The sequence below is a fragment of the Lissotriton helveticus genome, chromosome 3_1 (genome assembly GCF_964261635.1).
Source record: "Lissotriton helveticus chromosome 3_1, aLisHel1.1, whole genome shotgun sequence".
Lineage (NCBI taxonomy): Eukaryota > Metazoa > Chordata > Amphibia > Caudata > Salamandridae > Lissotriton > Lissotriton helveticus.
In genome coordinates, this window is record NC_136061.1 from 26,523,526 (window position 1) to 26,542,865 (window position 19,340).

General features: G+C 49.9%; 1 protein-coding gene across 2 annotated transcripts in view; it reads right to left on the bottom strand.

Annotated features, from left to right (window-relative positions):
• The window catches only part of LOC144824382 (apolipoprotein L3-like), a 233,880-nt gene that overhangs the window by 72,868 nt on the left and 141,672 nt on the right, over nucleotides 1-19,340 (bottom strand). The window lies entirely within an intron of this gene.

Below are 19,340 nucleotides of genomic sequence, written 5' to 3' on the forward strand. Positions count from 1 at the left end.
CATATAAAAGTCAAGTCCCCTCTTCCACACACCCAACAGGGGGGCTCTGGGGTCTTTCCAGGCGCGGGCCACGTCCCTCTTGGCCACCACAAGACCCAATAATTACCTCCCACCTGTTCTAGGACATGAAGGAGGCCTAACTGTGGTGTACGGGGGAGGTCCCAGCCCAGCACCTCTGACAAGCAGTTCCACACTCCTGTCCAGAACCTCTGTAGACCATCACACACCCAAACTGTATGCAGGAATGTGCCCGTCTCTCTGCCACACCTCAAACATTCAGGGGACGCAATCAAGCCTGCCTTCCATAGCCGTTCCCTCGTGTAGTAGGCCCTGTGTAAGTATTTGAACTGAATAAAGCGCAGCCGTACTGCAATGGCCACCCCTCTGGGAGCTTCAAGTGCCTCTCTCCAGTCTCCCTCCTCAAATGCACCTAGATCGCGCTCCTACCTGGCCCGCAGCGTGTCTAGGGAAGTTGAGCAATGTGTAACTAGTGTTTGATAGATAGATGATATCTTTTTGCTCTCCAATTCCCCCATAAATACCTTAGCCTCCAGGGGGCTGAACACGGGCAGCGAGTCGAGGCCCTCCAGGGCAGGGGCGAAAGCGTGGCGGAGCTGTAGGTATTTAACCACTTGGCTGCTAAGGGGTGTGCGAGTGGTTCCATTGACTTTCCATTGAAATCAATGGAAACTCCATGACGAGTTACCCTTGTCATTAGCACTGAAGGGGTTAAAAAATTGGGTCTGGGGCATGTCATATTCCTCACGTAACTCCTGGAACGACTTGAGGGTCGTGCCCTTGACCACATGACCCACGGCAGAGATGCCGATCGCGTCCCAGCCACGGAAGCCCTGCAGGGACAGCAACTCCGGCAACTGCCCATTCTGCCACAACGGGGTCTCCCTCGTCATCCTATTCCACCATCCCATTCTACGAAGTGCGCCGCGCCAGATTCGGAACACGGTCTGCGTGACCTCAGGAAGCTTCTTCTTCTTAGCCGCCGAATATAGTATATTGTGAAGCGTGTCGGGATCCATCAGAAATCGCTCCAGGGCGTAGGCAGGGTCGTCTCGGTCCCCATACCACCATTCATTCAGTATTAACAGGTGGGAAGCCTGGTAATAAGACAGGACATCTGACGTTGCCAGGCCGCCACAGTACGTGGACAAAAAGCAAGTGCGAAGCGCCACTCTCGCCACTCCCCCAGCCCAAAGAAAATTACTAAGTTTTGAGTTCACCAGCCTGAACCACCGCGGTGAGATAGGGTATGGGTGGTTTTGTAGTTGATAAATGAGGCGCGGGAGGGCCACCATCTTAAAAATGGCCGAGCGGCCATAGACGTTCAGGGGCATGCGGACCACGTAGTAATATCTGAGCGGATACGCTCCCATACCGGCACCACATTGCGCGACCAGGAGACTCCACGAACATCCGTCAGAAATATCCCCAAATACTTAAGTCCCCCTATCGCTTCCTGTAGAGCCCTGGCCCAAGACCCTAAATCCCGGCGCTCCCCTAGCACCCACAGTATTGACTTGCGCAGGTCCAGGTGAAGGCCCGATGCCTCTCCGAAAATGCGCATAATGTCAAGGACCCGAGGCCCAGATCTATTCAAGTCCGTAAGGAAGAAGAGGACATCATCCGCATATAGTGCAATTCTGTCGGAGGGTCCTGCAGTCCACTCAAGGCCCCGCATCTGTGCATCTATGCGGACCCACGCCGCCAGTGGTTCCATCGCCAGGGCGAATAGATATGGTGAGAGGGGGCATCCCTGTCTGGTGCCTCTACCTATAGGAAAGGGAGCAGACACCGCCCAGCCACTCTCACCGACGCCGTGAGATCCGTGTACAGTGTAAGGAGGTGCTTTTGCCCCCACTTTTAGAGATCATGAACAGGGCAATGAGGGATGGGATTTTTCCATCACAATGGAAAAAAGCGTTGGTTAAACCATTGTTAAAAAAGCCCACGTTAGACCCGGGGGTTCTAAAAAACTTCCGCCCCATTTCGCTGCTCCCAGCACCGGCAAAGATGCTGGAAGCCCATCTTAACCAGCATCTTGCAGCCTTTCTTGAAACCTCTGGCCTTCTGGATCACTCGCAGCATGGTTTTCGGAGAGAGCATAGCACGGAGTCGGCCCTTACAATTGTGCTTGATAACATCCGCACAAGTGTAGATAAGGGTCAGACCACTCTCCTTATCCTATTAGATCTCACTGCTGCGTTTGATACCCTGTCTCCTTCTGTGCTAACATCTCGACTGAGGGAGATAGGGGAGGAGGGGCCCGCACTTAGACTGCTGGCCTCCTTTCTCGACCAGAGGGAACAGAGAGTTAAGCTGGGGGAGTTACTATCTCCATCCCTTCCTGTGCATTGTGGGGTCCCTCAGGGGTCGGCATTAAGTCCGTCCCTTTTTAACATCTATGTGACCCCACTTGCCAGGCTCATTAGATCTTATGGGATGGAGGTAGTCTCCTATGCCGACGATACCCAGATATTGATGTCTTTCGCCCAACCCATCAGCTCTGCTGCCTCCAATTTTAGACACTGTATGGAGGCAGTTGCTCAATGGATGATTAGCAATTCATTGAAGCTCAATGGCGAAAAGACTGAAATTCTGGTGTTCGGAGGAAAGGAGGATTTTTGGTCGGCAGAATGGTGGCCTACATCGTTGGGCGGGTGTCCGACACCCACTACCCTGGCCAGGAATTTAGGAGTCATGATTGACCCTACCCTGGGGATGGGTCAGCAAGTAAAGAGGACCATTTCTACATGCTGGGGCATAATAAACATCCTGCGGAAGATCAAACATTACCTGTCCCCTCAAGCCAGAAAGCAAATTGTAATTGCATTAATTGGCTCAAGACTGGATTATTGTAATGCCTTATATTTAGGCATCAACAAGGGTCTGTTAATGCGACTTCAAATGGTGCAGAATGCCGCTGCCAAGTTTGTATTGGACCTACCTAAGCGGGCCTCTGCCTCGGCTGCCAGAAAGTCACTGCACTGACTTCCAATTGAGGCCAGGATCTCTTTTAAGTCCCTCTGTCTGATCCATGGGGCTTTGGCCACTAATAGATCTGGAGGCCTTAGGGATCTGTTGGCTCCTTACACCCCTTCCAGAACTCTGCGTTCCGCTAACAAATCTTTACTCTCAGTCGCCCGGGCTTGTAGAGCCAAGTGGGGTGGCAGAGCTTTTTCAACGCTGGCTCCAAAGATGTGGAATACTCTGCCGATTGAGATTAAATCCCTCACCTCCAAGCAAGCCTTTAGGAGGGCTCTTAAGACGTGGCTATTTGCCAAGGCCTACCCTTAGTTTTGGATTTGCCTTTTTATGATTCCCTTTTGTTAGGCGCCTTGATGCCTTCGGGTTTTAGTCGCGCGATATAAATTTTATTTCATTCATTCATTCATTCAGTAGTTGTAAGTAGGATAAGAAACGGGCCCCAGGTTTAATCGGGATAGAAGCGCACGAAGGTAGACCCAGCTTACCGAGTCGAAGGCCCTGTCTATGTCGGCCAGTAGAAGGGCCACAAGGATCCCTGCTGTTCGGGCCGCCTCTATCGCCACTTGCGCTCGCCGAATATTATGCCTTGTTGCCCTGTGAGGCATAAACCCGGCCTGGTCTGGATGTACGAGATCTGTGATGTACGGGAGAAGGCGATTGGCTAGCGCCTTTGCCAAGATTTTAGCCTCAGTATTTAATAAAGAGATCGGCCTATATGACTCAGGTTGGTCTGGAGGTCTTCCTGGTTTGCAGAAGACCACGATCTCGGCGTGACGCCAGTCTCTCGGTAATCGTCCACATTCTCTGGCTGCTTCTAACGCTCTGCCATAGTATGGACCCAATTGGAGGTGAAATTTCTTAAAGAATTCACAAGGGAAACCATTGGGCCCAGGGGCTTTGCCTGTATTTAGTTCTCCAAGGGCCGTACCCATTTCCTCCGCTGACAGAGGGAGATCAAGTGTAGCCCGCTCCTCATCCGAAACCGATCGTGGCGGAAGGTCAGCCAGAAACTTATCCACATCGCTTGGCGAGAGGAACTCCCGAGGGGCATATTGAGCCTCGTAGTATCGTGCAAATGTGGCCGCCAGGTCTGTCGGGGCCGTCATGGGCTCTCCTGACTCGTCTCGAAGGCATGGCAGGGACTGCGCCTGGAAAGTGCTCTGACATAGTCTATATAGCATCTAGCTTTACTTATCGCCCCATTGGTAGATCCTGCTCTGAGTCACTAGCCAAAGCTGCCGGGCCTCGTCTAGCTGCAAGGAGGCATATGACTGTTGCATCAGCAGAAGACGTCTCACCTCCTCCTCACCCCCGTCTGTACTGCATCTATTTTCCTGATCCCTAACCTGGTCCGCCGCCTGAATCAGGTCTTTCCTACGCCTCCTGCGGGCGGCCGCGCACCAAGCAATGTCCACCCCGCGAAGCGTGGGCTTCAGAGCCTCCCAGAGGGTCGTGGCATCCATGTCCGGGTGATCGTTATCACTCCAGTAGTGAGCAATAGCCTCCCTCATGTGGGACTGATAGGGTTCTTGTTGTAAGTGCCATGTGGAAAGGCGCCACCTGAACGGCTGCCGTCTCCTGCCTAGAAGAAGGTCTAGCACGACCGGGGAGTGATCTGACAGGCCCCGTGGTAGTATCCCTGTGGCATCCACCCTCCCGACCCAGGCATGGGGAACAAATAGGTAATCAAGTCTAGAAAAGGACTTGTGCACTGGTGAGACGTACGTGTATTCGCGGTGTTGGGTATGTTGGTGTCGCCATGCGTCTACCCACCCCATGCCTCTTGCCATGCCATTCAGTTTAGTAGGTGTGTCCGACAGCACTTCACCCCCCAGCCTGCGCCGGTCCATCCGTGCATTCATCACATCATTCCAGTCTCCGCCGATAATTGCCATAACATTGGGGACCTCCGCCCATACACCAAACAACTTTTCTATAAGGGCACCCTGCAGCGGGGGCGGAGCGTAAACACTCCCAAAGACAATCTGCTCCGTCCCTATTTTGCCCTGGATGAACACATACCTGCCCTGTGTATCAACCCACTGAGTTTCATGAGTGTAGGACAGCCTGCGATGTACCAGGATTGCTACCCCCCTGGAGCCTCTCACAAACCCCGCATGAAACACTTGCTGATAGCCATATCGCTGTAGGCTAAGGGTCTTAGAACCCATGAGGTGGGTCTCCTGCAGTAGCAGCACGTCAGCCCCGTCCCTCTTACCTTGTCGCAGGACTGCCCCTCTTTTGATCCTATCTAACATCCCCCGCACATTCCAGCTCATAACGCGCATCAATGCCCTTTGCAGGCCCGATTCGGAAGCCTCAACCGCCATCAATGGATAGGAAATCGGACAGACCGCACGTTAGAGGCCACACACACACTCAACCTGCATTAAGAAGACCCAAAAAGACACTGTGCTGTAAAACGCAATCCCCTTCCCTACACCCCCTTGTAGAAACAACCCAACTACCCCTTTGCCCCACGCCCCACCCACAACACTCCCATCCCACCCGCACCCCCCATCCTGCCCACAACTCCCCCCACCCCTCCTCCCTATACCTCAGTAACATTGAAGTACCTGTCGCGGTATAGACGGTTACCAGCCCCCAACGGGAGGCCAATGGCCCACTATGCCAATGGATCCCAACCAACAGTCCACCCAATCCCAACTAACCCTAACCCAACTAACTACTCTACGTTTCGGGGTGATGTCCGCCTTCTGACGGGCATCCCCCAACCTGCGTCCTGCCCCCATGCCTTGGGAGTGAGTCATATAGCTTGACTGTAAGCCACAAGGCCGAGCGGCGCGCCTGGCAGGGTCCGGAGTCATTCGTATCCGGCCAGGGATACACACACAAAGAGTCCAGGGCAGCGCACGTCTTCATGGCCCCGGCGCCGGAGCTCATCTGCAACACTGTCCCCCGACGCCCCATCCTTAGGTGGTCGGTTCCTCTGCGAGCGTGCCCTCCAATTACTTCTGCTTCGTGACCTCCTGGGGGTCCGCGGGGGACCGGTCGCCGAGGAGGAATCAGAGTCTCTGCTCGGGGGTGGGGGGGTATGCACCTTGACCCTCACTGTCTCATCAGTCCATTCAAAGACCTCCTCCGGGGTGTTGAAGAATTGTGTCTTAGACTGGAACACCACCCGCAGGCGGGCCGGATAGAGCAGGGCATATTGGATTTTAAGGTCCCTCAATCGTGCCTTCGCCGCAGTGAAGGACTGGCGCTGTTGCTGTACCAATTTCGTGTAATCCGGGAAGATCAGTATTTTGTGATTGTCATACATCACGGGTTCCTTAGCCCTCGCCTGCCTTAGAATAGTGTTGCGGTCATGATAGTTAAGGAGTTTGGCAATGACCGGACGAGGGCAAGCTCCAACCGGCGGCTTCGGAAGAAGTGCACGATGTGCCCGTTCAATTATGAAGCATCGTGACAGAGAGTCCGGGGGGAGCCACCCTTCTAGCCACTGTGTTAGGAGTGCCTCCATGTTGCCCTCCTCACAGTCCTCCGGTAAGCCCACGAATCGCAGGTTGTTTCTTCGGGCCCGTCCTTCAGCATCCTCGGCCTGGCGTGCCAGGCCCTTCTGTATTCCCTCCATAGTCGCCACTTTCCTCTTTAGGATCACTACATCATCCTTAGGCTGTTCGGAATTCGGTTTAAACCGACTCTGAACGATAATACACTACCGGATCAAAATCAGCTGACTCGGTTTAAACCGAGTGTCACTGATTTGCATAGTTGTTGCCCCGTTGTTGCACCATTTGGCCACTTGGTGGAGCCAAATCCTTACAATGTGAATGTGTGCTTTAAAGATCTTTACTTTGTCTTAATGTGCGTGCAGCGGCTACCCTTTAACTTAAAGGCGCATTAAGACAAATCTCGGGGGTGGGCGGGCCATGCATTTTGCCTGTGGAAGGGCGAGATTTTGATCGATACCTTATCACTATTGATCTAAACCCCGATCTGGTCGACTGAACCTTTGTTGCCTGTCATTGAAGGAAGAAAGTGCCTCTGTTACCAAGCTAGTTCACCCAATAAAGGACCCCGCTCCAAAAGATCACAAACAACTTCTAGCTTTCAAAAGTTTATTGTAAGGATAGGATAAGCTGCAAATACAGGCATCTCAGAATGAGATTCACGAGATACACAGGTCCAACTACATACATGTGCTCTCTGAAAGCCCTCAGACGAGCAACGGAAATTACTAACACAAGTTCTAAGAATAATAAAGCTATCAGCATTGACGCATATTGAGATCTCTCCTTCATTTAAGTTGGAGGAAAAACGCACAGGTTAGGCTGTCCCTACCCTGCTCTAGATGGTATCCCTACTTAACCAAATCCCAACCTAACAAAGGTGTCAGCAGTGAATGACCCCCAAGGGAAGTCACTCACTCTTAGTCTCTTGGTGAAAACCTATAGTTCTCCAGTCATGACCCCTCTCTGCCTACCCATCCGCTCTCTAAAGGGTCCTCAGGCATCTGCTCTAACTCCACCCAGGGGTGCTGTCCCTAATACAAAACAGTCAACAACATTTGAGACGCCCCTCGTGAGACGCCCCTCACGTGGTGTAGCTTCTGGCTTTTTCCATGCTGCTTTGTATTGGGCCTCATACGTTGGAGTTGACCTTGCTTCTCAGACTCTTCTCCGGCCCGCTGATACCCCTTAAACATTCCGGAACCCTCCTCCATGTCTGGGCCGTCTCCTGAACAGACCTCTATTCATTTTATTTATAATTGGATTCCCCCTTTTCTCTTGCAGACAGACATCTGCAGCCAAGATCCCAACTCTCATAGACTTCCAAAAAGGTTCGCAACATTTCTTGGCCCAGACATGTACGTGTAAACCAACGTTAAAACATTTCAGACCTACAATATTTCTCATAATGATTATAGCATTCAACTTCTTCATTAATTAAAGCATGTTAATACTCTTATTCTATTATTCAGTAAACACATCTATAAATCATGGCCAATTAATGCAATGACCAAAACATTAGTACAATCTATGTCGTGAAAAGAAACTCCTTCCCCTTCCCTTCTAGCACTGGCCCTGAGGCCTACCACATTCTGCGTTTAACCACATGCCATCTTACATTTTAACAGCTACACGACATGGATTCAGGAATAATCACATCTAATAAAATCATATAGTGTCACACATTTCTGTATTAGTTCCACTTCTACTTAAATCTCTACATTAGCTATACATTCAGAATATAATTGCAGATACTATTAGCACTCATGGCATTTCTCCTCATGATTTGTGCTTACTACAGGTAAGTGTGATGCACTCATACATTTAGGTCAGTTTGCGCTCTCTCAGTTCCCCCCTTTGATGACCTCTCGGGGTCATCACTAACATTTAAACTGCAGTTATTGCTAGCATAACTTGTCTCTGCGCTTCCAGAGCCCTCAGACTCCTGTACTGATTATCTTGTATGGCAGCCAATCTCTGCAGCTGCTCTCTTTGGGCCCTTTCTGACCTTTTTGATCTGTACCATTTGAATACCCTCACCAATCCCCACAATATAATCCCACAGATCAATATTATGATGATAGGTTTTAGTATATACCACACAAAGCTTTTGCCTAAGGTGGAGATCCACCCTCCAACTTCACTCATTCCGTGGCCCACCTTTTCCCAGACATTTTCTCTACTCAAGTCTTCGATCTCCTTGTGAATATCAGTTATGTTCCTAATAACTTTCTCAAGGGGCTTCGAATTGTCTGGAATGTAAGTACAACATTCCTGGACCTTCAAAGCCTTACAGACTCCGCCCTCTTTTGCTAGTAGGACGTCTAACGCAAGACGGTTCTGAAGAACCATAGCCCTTATCGATTGCATCTCTCCTTCTACCAGCATTAAGGACTGAGCAGTGCTGGCAGACAACCTGTCGACGACTGTTGCCAGTCGTCTAATTTTAACATCATTAAGGATTAGTCCCAAAAGAGGGAACATAGCTCCAAAGACATCTCCAACCATTTCTGCATCTCCTACATCTCTCCTTCCCCTCGATGATGTCTTGCCCTCAATGATCTCTAAGTCTTGTGCATGATATATTTTGGGGAAGACAATTGCTAGGTAACATGATCCATACCAGTTGTCAGGTAGTCTCACGTAGGCATTTCTTCCACATACAAAATACACATTTGGAATCACTTGCATTCCCTTCAGGAAATCTTTAGTATAGTACTCTATATTGAAAGCATGTTCACAGTCGACTTCTCCCACGTATACATTTTCATAATACGTTTTGGCTCGGTGAAGACATAGCTTTCCTCTCTGCGTCTTATCTAAAGCTATTGGACCACTACTACCCTTTCTCTTGTGTGCCTTCTCTTCCTCGGTCCAATCTGTTTTCCATTGTCCTGATTTTTTCAAAATCTTTTGTCTCCTGTAACGATCATCCACCTGCCCTATGAACTTCTTCTCGACTTCTGACACTTTGCATGTCAGGTTATTTCTACGGGCATGTGAAGTATCTAAGGTAATCCAAGGAATGAAGAACTTGGCCAATCTGTCTTCACTCTTCCAGTAGTCCCATTTGTTCATCTGCTTATAATTTGGGACTTCTGGCAACACTGAATCATAGTTGGAGAAATAGTATTCAAAACTATCTCTCTCATAAAATATACTAAGCAATAAGCTACATGTAATGCCATATGTCAGCGGGAGGTGATGATATCTAATGCCTTCATCTACAGACGCCGGCAACTGCATGCAGACGTAACAATCCTTAACCTCCATGGCATCCACGTATTCATATAAGAGTTTGGCATAAGCATTTGACCTAAAGTCTCCTTGGGACTCATCTACGTGTAACCTGCGGGCTTCTGCAGCTAATAACGCTTTCTCTTGAGTGTTTTCCCTTTTCTCACCAGCAACAGTGGGTGTAAGCGTTTCTACAGATTTCACATCAGTTACCTTCGCCTCTTCCTCATGTCCCTTTACATAAGAAATTGTTACCACTAAAGCTATTAATATTATCACTCCTACTATTAGTGTACCTATTATACATTTAGCTCTGCGGTTCTGGGTGCCGGCTTCCATTTCGTCAGACAATATGGCTCTCTCTTATCTTGGCACAAAGTTCCTTTCTTCTCGTTCCTTTACAGTCTCTTTTTACTCCTTTTGTCTTTTAGAATCACACAACTGGAAGCTGACAACCTTTTTTGCAAAAGTCCTTTAACAGTTCAATAAAGACAACCCTAGCCCTTCTCCATCAACTCAAGGGAAGTTCCCTAATATTCTCTGCTTCCTGGGCGCTAGGTAATCTTCTTTTTCTGCTCGCTTTATTTACAAAGTCCTTTAAGCATCTACTATCAGGTTTGTACCTGCAGCTTCGATAGCAAAGTTCAGTATTTCCAAACGAAGATTGTGCTCTTCATGGGCTGTTATCGTTGTACCAAAGTCGGGGAATTGCAATTCTGAGAGAAACATATGTTTTAACTTGCTGAGGCGGGGAGGTCTGGGGAGCATGAATGTTAGTGACCCTTCTTGTTCGACTCCGGGTACCAACAGTCGTATTTCCACGGTGACGATGGGCTCAGAACTGGACACCACCACCGCTCGGATCCTCCCTGTCTCCTGTTTCACAGACATTTGTCGCCAGATATGTCCACTCAGGGGTGGAGTATCTTCTGCTAGGCACACGCACTCTTCTTGACCTTCTTCGGTCCGGTGCTTCAGCGCCCTGAACACCTTCTTCCGGGTCTGAGTCTTCTGATATCGGAGGAAGGGTTATCTCTGGAGTTGACCTCAAGCTAGAGCTCCTTCTTTGCGGCCAATTAGCTTCTCCACGTGCCCTTCTACTCCTTCTCCTTCTTGTCTGTTCTCGCTCTCTGTCAGACCTGTCAGTGTCTGACTCGTACTCCCAGCTACTTTCTCCTTCTGTAGCGTCGTCTGTTTCGCTGTTGTACTGACCGTCCTCAGCTTGGTCAGACTCGTTCCCTGCTTCCGCTGGCACCTCTACAGCTTGGCTAGCCCCCTCTATGGCTTCTCGGTCCTCTGTTGGACGTCTATCCGAGAGAGGAGCTGTTTCTTCCAGAGGTGCTGGAACCCTTCGCGTATGTGACGCGTGGATCCAATTGGGCAGGCCTCCCACCTTCACAGCCGTGTTCGTGATCAGGATGATCTGGAAGGGCCCACGCCAACGAACATCCAGGCAGCTTCTTCTCACATGTTTTTTCACCAGGACCCAGTCCCCAGGGTACAGGTCATGGCACGGGCCCTGGCACGATGGAACCTCGGCAGCCTGCACCTGAAGGGACACAGAACGAATGGCGTCAGACAGCCCCTTACAATAGTCCAGGATCATATCATCTGTGATATTTAACAGTGCAGTAGTTGGGACAGATGGCAGCCTCATTGCTCTCCCCATTAACACCTCATGTGGTGACAACCCCGTTCTTCTGTCTGGGGTACTACGAAGGCTCATGAGGACCAATGGCAGGGCGTCAGGCCAACTCAGGGTCGTTGAGGAACACACTTTTGCAATTCTGGCCTTGATCGTGCCATTGATCTGCTCCACAATTCCTGAGGCTTCTGGTCGGTAACTGCAATGCAATTTCTGATCTATGTTCAGAGCCGCACAAATCATCTTCACAAGCTCGCTGTTGAAATGCGTTCCCCTATCTGATTCCAAAAAGGCCGGCACCCCGAAGCGCGGAATGAGTTCCCTAAGCAGTAACTTGGCCACTGTGAGGGTGTCGCACCTACGTGTAGGGTATGCCTCAACCCATCTGGAGAATACACAAACAACCACCAGGACATAGCGGAGGCGGTTGCACCTCGGCATTTCAATGAAATCTATCTGCATTCGATTGAATGGACCTCCAGACCTTCCTATGTGACTCAGTGCAACTGGTGTTCTTTTTCCTACGTTCAGCTGCTGACAGGTCACACAACGCTGGCACACTGCTTCTGCTGCTATTCTAAACTTAGGATTGTACCAGGTCTGTCTAAACACTCTCAGCATAGCATCTCTCCCTAAGTGTACGGGACCATGTATGAGTCTGGCCATTGGACTCACCATCTCATTGGGCAACACTGCTCTGCCGTCTGCTGAGACCCAAAAATGGGACTCACCCATTACACATCCTGCCTTTTCCCATGTTTCTTTTTCAAAATCAGGAGCATTTTCTTGCATGTTTGACAGTTCATCCCAAGTATCAACAGTTTCCAATATCATGGCTAATTCAGTCCTTACATTTATTCCACCCACTTCCACCTCTGTGAAAGAGTACCCTTGCTCCGCGCAATACCGCGCAACTTCATCAGCATATCTATTGCCTTTCGAAACGAAGTCCTCATTTCTGGTATGTGCGGTGCACTTTACAACTGCGATACCTGCTGGGCATTGCAACGCCTCTAACAACAGGCGCACAAACTCTCCATTGCGAATGGGAGAGCCTGAAGAGGTCATGAACCCTCTTTGAGACCATAACTGCCCGTAATCATGAACCACCCCATAACCATATTGGCTGTCGGTGTATATGGTGACTCGAATTTGATTGCTTGCCAAGCAAGCACGTGTCAAGGCAATAATCTCGGCTACCTGAGCGGAGTGTACTCCTTCCAGGCACCCAGCTTCCACAACTCCAGTAATTGTACAAACAGCGTAAGCTGCTCTCAACTGCCCAACTTCGTCTCTTACACATGAGCCATCGACAAAGAAAATTTCGTCTGGGTCGGTCAGTGGCTCATCTACGATGTCGGGTCTGGGTTTGGTGCATAGTTCAGTCACATCGAGGCAGTCATGGTCTGTACATTCATCATCATCCTCGATATCATTTGGGAGTGGCATCAAGGTGGCAGGGTTCAAAACAGAGCATCTCCTGAGGGTCACATTCTCTGCAGCAAGAATAACTTGCTCATAGCGCGTGAGCCTGCTGTTGGTCAGATGCTGTGTTTTGGTCCTGGTCATCAACAGTTCAACAGAATGGGGCACGCACACCTCCAACGGGTGCCCCATGACGATATTTTCACATCTTTCAATGCTGACACCCGTTGCAGCAACGGATTTGAGACATCCGGGCAACGCTGCGGCTACTGGGTCTAAAGTAGCCGAGAAATAAGCAACTGGTCTACGGGCATTCCCATGGATTTGGACTAACACAGACAACGCGCAACCTTCTCTCTCACAACAGTAAAGCAAAAATGGTTTATTATAATCAGGCATTCCCAATGCCGGAGCACGACACAGGTCCTCTCGCAGCTGTAAGAATGCCATCAAACAGTCTTTGTCCCATGGTACCGGATCGCTCACCTCCTTATGCGTCAGTTTTTGCAAGGGCTTTGCTTTCAGTGAAAAGTTCGCGATCCACTGTCGGCAATAACCCACCATCCCTAGGAACATCCTGACCTCTCTCTGTGTCTTAGGCGCATTCATTTTCATGATCGCCTCTATCCTGTCTGGTGAAACCTTTCGTTTGCCTTTCTCTATTCTGTGTCCCAAGTACTGCACTTCTGTCAGGCAGTACTGCAACTTTCCCGGGGACACCTTGTGCCCATTGGCAGCTAGGTGATTTAACAAAGCAATGGAGTCCTCCCTGCAAGCTTCTTCTGTTTCTGACGCCACGAGGAGGTCGTCTATGTACTGGACCAGAACTGACTTCTGGGGCAGCACTAGACTTTCAAGATTTTTCTTCAAAAGCTGGTTAAAGATCGATGGGCTCTCTGTATACCCCTGAGGAATGCGACACCATGTTAGGACGCGACCTTCCAGCTTAAATGCGAAAAGAAAATGGCTTTCTTCGTCCAGAGGGATCGAAAAGAAAGCCTGACAAAGATCGATCACAGTGAACCACTCAGCTTGGAATGGAATCTGAAACAGTATCACTGATGGATTCGGCACCACTGGACAACACGAAACGACTATGTTATTAATCTTTCGGAGGTCCTGCACTATCCGAAATTTCCCATTTGGTTTCTGCAGACCCATAATCGGGGAGTTGCATGGACTACCCACGATTTCTTTCAGTATTCCCTGTTTAATCATGGACTCGATCACGGGTTTTATGCCTGCAATCGTTTCTGGAGTCAATTTATATTGGGGTGTTCTTGGGAACTCAGCATGCGGTTTCACTACAATTTTCACTGGGTCCACCCCTTTGACCAATCCTATCTCTTCCCCAGTGAAATCCCATACTTCTGGTGCCACTGTCTCTCTCAAGTCCCAGGGGAGCTCATCTACTGTCAAAGTAGGGTACAGCTCCACGCATATTCTTGAGTTTGCAACTTTGAAGTCTGCGTCATCATCATTGGTCAATACCTCCACTCCCTGAGGTGTACAGTATATAGTACAATTCAATTTACACAACAGGTCTCTCCCTAGCAGACACACAGGACTTGAATCGCAAACCACAAACTGGTGCTCATCGCTGTACTTCCCTATTTTCACCTGTACCGGTTCTGTCAATTGGCTGGTTATTCTCCTGTTTGCGACCCCCACCACTTGTATGGTCTCTCCAGACATGGGCAGGTCTGGAACTGCAGCTGATCTGATCGTGGACCTAGTGGCTCCTGTGTCCACCAGAAATGTCGTGGGGCACCCTGCTACTTCTGCTTCGACATAGGGTCCCCTCTGGTCCACCTCCAAGGCTGCCCCGAGGGTGCAGTCTTCTCTTTCCACTATCTGTCCGGTTAATGGGTCCACATAATAGCACTCTTCTCCTTCTACAAACAGGGGCATCTGTCTATAGGTCTTACCCATAGTCCCTACTCGAGGAGGTTGCGGGAACTGGGCTCGGGGAGGAGCCCCCCCCCCTTTGAGCACCTTTCCCTGGTATGGCGTCACCCCTCTTGTAGGCGCGCTCTGGACCTCTTCCTCCTCTATCTCTTGTTCTCCTATCTCTACATTGTAGGGACACTCGCGTTTCCAATGCCCCACCTCGTTACACTGGTGGCACCTAGTCGTTTTCTTCAAGGCAGCTATGTCTAATCTGGGTCTAAAGGTGGAACTCTCCTCATTGCCCTTGTTCTGACTGTACTGCTTCTTTCCTCCTGTACCTATTCCTTGCTGCTGTTGCTGCTGTCCCCCCTTTCCTGCTGCCTGCATCTGTACCACCATCAACTTTTCTTTTAGTTTCTTAGCCTTGGAGTCTATCTCATCACAGCAGTACCTGGCATACCTCAGTATTTCGTCTAGGGGTTTATTTTGCCAACAAATCGAGTGTTGCTGAATCATTAAACTAATATCCGGTCTCAGTCCCAGGACGAACTTGGACACGAATTGCCCTATGTCTTTTGGATCCATTACATCCAGGCCGCTATACTGTTTAAACGCCTTCAGCAATCTCTCGTAATATTCGTGGACGGTCTCTTTGGGTTCCTGTCTGGTTCGGTCTATTCTGACCCAATCTATGTCTTGCATTGGCACTTTCTCTTTCAGCCAAGTCATCACTCTCTCGAATTTTGCCATCACAATCTCGGACGGCCCATTAGTCTTAGCATCTCTCTCCGGCTCCGTTGTGGGCCACTCAGCGCTAACCTTGCATGCTGTCCACAGATCTCCTGGTACTACAATGTCGAACAGCGTGTTCAGATCTATCCATAGGACCTTTGAGATTTTTACAAATCTCTCGACTTGCTTGTACCACTCCACTGGGTTTTCCCGCAATTTGGGGAAGGAGGTGGTAAAAGCAGCTAAATCTCCCCTACTCCAAGGGACATGCACATAGTTCCCATTGGCGACTTCACGCAAAGGGTATGCTTCTATTCCCTGCAGCCTTCCTGGTGTCATACCAAGCGTGCTTCTCCTGACGGTCCCTTTCTTGGACCACCTCTCTTCCCACTTATCTAGTGCCCTCCATGTCCTTATTCCAGTGATCAGTTCCCTTATGTGCGTTTTCAGCCCAATCGTTCTCCTCTCATCTAGGTCTCGATCTGTGTAATGTAGCCTGTGGTTACCCTGTAATGCTTTGGTTCTTGACAGGTCCACCATATATTTGCCTGCTAGTTCGACTAACTTCTCATGGATTGCTCTCGCTTTTCGAGTGATGTCCTTTGCCATATACAGTATTTCATCCTGCTCATACATTTCTATTCTTTCTAAAGGCAGGGTACCATCTATCATGTCATCCAGGTCTGACCTTAAGCTGGCGACATCGAGTCTCTTAGCTTTTATCTCAGCTCGCAATATGTCTTTCGAAGGGGGCTCACTGGTCTCCCTACCATCCCAACTCCGAGCTCTACGTTTGGGCTCGGGAGAGTTAATGAGTGCTCTCCCTTGCTCCCATCTCTCCAGGTCCCATGCTCGGCCATCCGATCTTGGAAGGTGATGGAACACGGGCCTGTTACCCCCACTCTCTCCTGCTTCTCTCCTTTCACCATACGCCTCTCTGTTATTTTCCCTCTGTTCGCTACTCTCCCTTTGCCTAGTATCGCTCAGTATCCGATACGATCCTTCCTGGTTCCCCATATTCCCTGGGCTGCGCTCGTTTCCGTCATCACAGGGACTATGGTGCGACCTCTCACAACTCCCATTCTGTTCTCTGGTGCCGGGCACACAGTGTGGACACTTAAAGCTGTTTCTGTACTCTTGCGCTCTCCTCTCCCCTTCACTGAGTATTGGGCGCGCCACCCCTCCACTCCCGGGGCCCCCGTTTTCCAGGTCTGTTCTATCCCCACTCCGGGCCCAATGGGTGACTCCCCTACTATCTCTCTCTCTCCCGTCCCACTCCGGGTTGCTCTCCCCAGCCCCGCAGTGAGTCCGAGCTCTGCTGTCCTGACTTTCCCTTTCAGCTTCTGCAGCTATGATGCTCTTGTGAGCCTCCACTGCCTCATCCCACTTCTTCATGTACTCATTTAGCTCTTGAAAGGATTTTCGTCCAGATCCCCTCAGATCCACTGGCCATCTAGGGCCCCCAGGATCCCCTCCTGGATCCCCTGCTGTGTGCATCGGGGTGCTCCACTCTCTGGGTATCGGCATCTGACTTGGGGAATTAATCGTATCGTTCCTCCTTGCCGTCCCTGCTCTTTCTCTGTCCTTCCGTACCCGTTCTTCCCCTCTTGCTCTTTCTTGGTCATATATCGATATTATAGGACCTATGGTAACAGGTACCTGTAGTGCATCTGGTAATGCGTAGGATGTGGCGCTCTCCGTTTCCGGCGCTCTTTGTACCACAAACCTCCCGACTACCTGTTGCACCTGACTAGGCTGGGACAGCTCTTTCTTTGCCTCAGGATCCCACTCTGAACTGGGAAGCGGTCCATGCTCCCCTGCATTGCCCCCCTTTTCTCTTTCACTATGCTCGACCTCCCCCCCTGCTCTATTATACGGGGGTGGCCTGTCTGTCAATAGTCTGTTTATCAGGCTGTCCTCTGTTTCGCTCTCATCATCTTCTTCTAGGGGGCTTTTATTTCCGGGCACCTCTAACACCGGGTACAGTTTATTTACTTCCATGTTATGCACTCTCCATCTTTTAGCATCCGCATCCCACCTGGCATCCTGCACTGCCCTTACCGATCGTTTCACCCTTTCTTGTCGTCTGTTCATATTCTTTTCATGCGCTGCCCTAATCCATGCATCAAGAGCTTCAAACTGGGTCGGTCTAGGCAAGGGTCTCATTGAGGTCATGACTGATTTTAATCGATGTAACACCTCTAATCTGAACGTCCCGTACTTCGGGAACGTCAGTTCCTCATTTCCTTCCGTAATCTTACTCCACTCTGATATCCAAAGGATCGTATGCAACCCAACATTCACTGCCATGTAACGAGCCGGCGTACCCTCCGGCGGGGCTTCTTCCCCTTCATACGATCCCCGCTTCTCTTTTTTAAACGCCGCTCTCAGCCATTTAAAACACTTCATAATTATGCGCACAATATCCAGCCTCGCTACTCTGTTTACTTCCTGATGACAATCCACCAATCCTGTCGCGGCTTTGCTAACTTGGCCTATCGCAGCGCGGTCTTTCTCCGGTCGGCCAATCACAGAGCGACACTTTCTGACGTCTTTGCTAGCTGGCCTATCACAGCGCGGTCTTTCTCCGGTCAGCCAATCACTGCGCGACACTTCCTGACGTCACTTTTCTCCGCTTCGCAGCAGCACCCCTCCTTTCTCAACTCGTCTCCCGGTCATGCATGCGTCCCATTCATACACCGAAAAATGACTACTTCCGACCAAGCGGTCACTTCCCTCGACTGTACGTCCACAGTCTATATGTAATTGTCAACACAACTGACGAAATGTCTATCGTCTCTCTGATAGGTTGCTTACACACACAGTAACCTCCGACCAGCGTCCGTTACTCACGCACTCACTCTTACGTTCCCCCTATCTCGGTCTTTCGGGTGATCAATGGTACCTCATGACCCCCTTCACTCCAGTTGACAATTACTCTGGGTGTCCGATACACCCGAACCACTTAAGCTCTCCTTGAACTTAAGATTTCCACCGGTTGCGCGCGCTCACAACCTGTTCCACAGTCACTCTACAGACATTCAACTCCGCCAGACATTACAACATAGATACAATACAAAAACACCGCAATCTAACACGCATGACCCTTTATACTCACTCTCGACCGATACTGCTGCTTTTTCTGTCTCACGTCATCCGGATGTTCTTCGGCGGGCGGTTCTTCCGATCATCGATCTCTAGGGGCCTTGGGGTAAGCTAACCTGGCCTAGGTCACCGTCCTCAAGAAGGCAACCATCCTCTATAGCTACCAACTGGAAGGGCGAGATTTTGATCGATACCTTATCACTATTGATCTAAACCCCGATCTGGTCGACTGAACCTTTGTTGCCTGTCATTGAAGGAAGAAAGTGCCTCTGTTACCAAGCTAGTTCACCCAATAAAGGACCCCGCTCCAAAAGATCACAAACAACTTCTAGCTTTCAAAAGTTTATTGTAAGGATAGGATAAGCTGCAAATACAGGCATCTCAGAATGAGATTCACGAGATACACAGGTCCAACTACATACATGTGCTCTCTGAAAGCCCTCAGACGAGCAACGGAAATTACTAACACAAGTTCTAAGAATAATAAAGCTATCAGCATTGACGCATATTGAGATCTCTCCTTCATTTAAGTTGGAGGAAAAACGCACAGGTTAGGCTGTCCCTACCCTGCTCTAGATGGTATCCCTACTTAACCAAATCCCAACCTAACAAAGGTGTCAGCAGTGAATGACCCCCAAGGGAAGTCACTCACTCTTAGTCTCTTGGTGAAAACCTATAGTTCTCCAGTCATGACCCCTCTCTGCCTACCCATCCGCTCTCTAAAGGGTCCTCAGGCATCTGCTCTAACTCCACCCAGGGGTGCTGTCCCTAATACAAAACAGTCAACAACATTTGAGACGCCCCTCGTGAGACGCCCCTCACGTGGTGTA